Raw genomic sequence first — 591 nt, forward strand, 5'->3', positions numbered from 1 at the left:
AGTTCTCTTCTGCATATCACACTATGCAGGAGAGAGATCTGACATCAGAGCTCTCTTCTGCATAGTGTAATATACATAATATACAAGACCAGTTGGATGTTGGACCCCTCTCCTCTTCTGCATATGTATATTACAGTATACAGAACTACAATAACACTATTCTGCGTAGTGTTAGAAACTTGTGGGAAACACGTGCCAATCTGCTAACGCACCAGATTATTGCTACTTCACGGAAGTGATGGGAGGAGTTTTTGCCAGTAAAACACCTTGCATCGGCGTGAAACCGCACGTTGGCAAGTGCAATAAATCGGGCAGAGTTTCTCAGTCAGATACCATGCTCGCTTTTGTGTAGGTAGCCCGAGTGAGGAGAGAGAGGAATAAGGAGGAGAAAAAAGTTTAGATAGTAGTTGGGGTGGGCTAGAATCAGTCACTCAAGGGTCATTCAAGGTGAAAGCTCAACTGCTGAGGTCTTAAATAAAATTGCAGCATGTTCCATCTTTGGGTGTTACTATAAGAGGAATAAAATAAAAATGCTGCATCTAAACTAGGGACACATGGATTATTCCTCATCTCAAATAAAGCCAACAGAGG

The sequence above is a fragment of the Eleutherodactylus coqui genome, chromosome 4 (genome assembly GCF_035609145.1).
Source record: "Eleutherodactylus coqui strain aEleCoq1 chromosome 4, aEleCoq1.hap1, whole genome shotgun sequence".
Classification (NCBI taxonomy): Eukaryota; Metazoa; Chordata; class Amphibia; order Anura; family Eleutherodactylidae; genus Eleutherodactylus; species Eleutherodactylus coqui.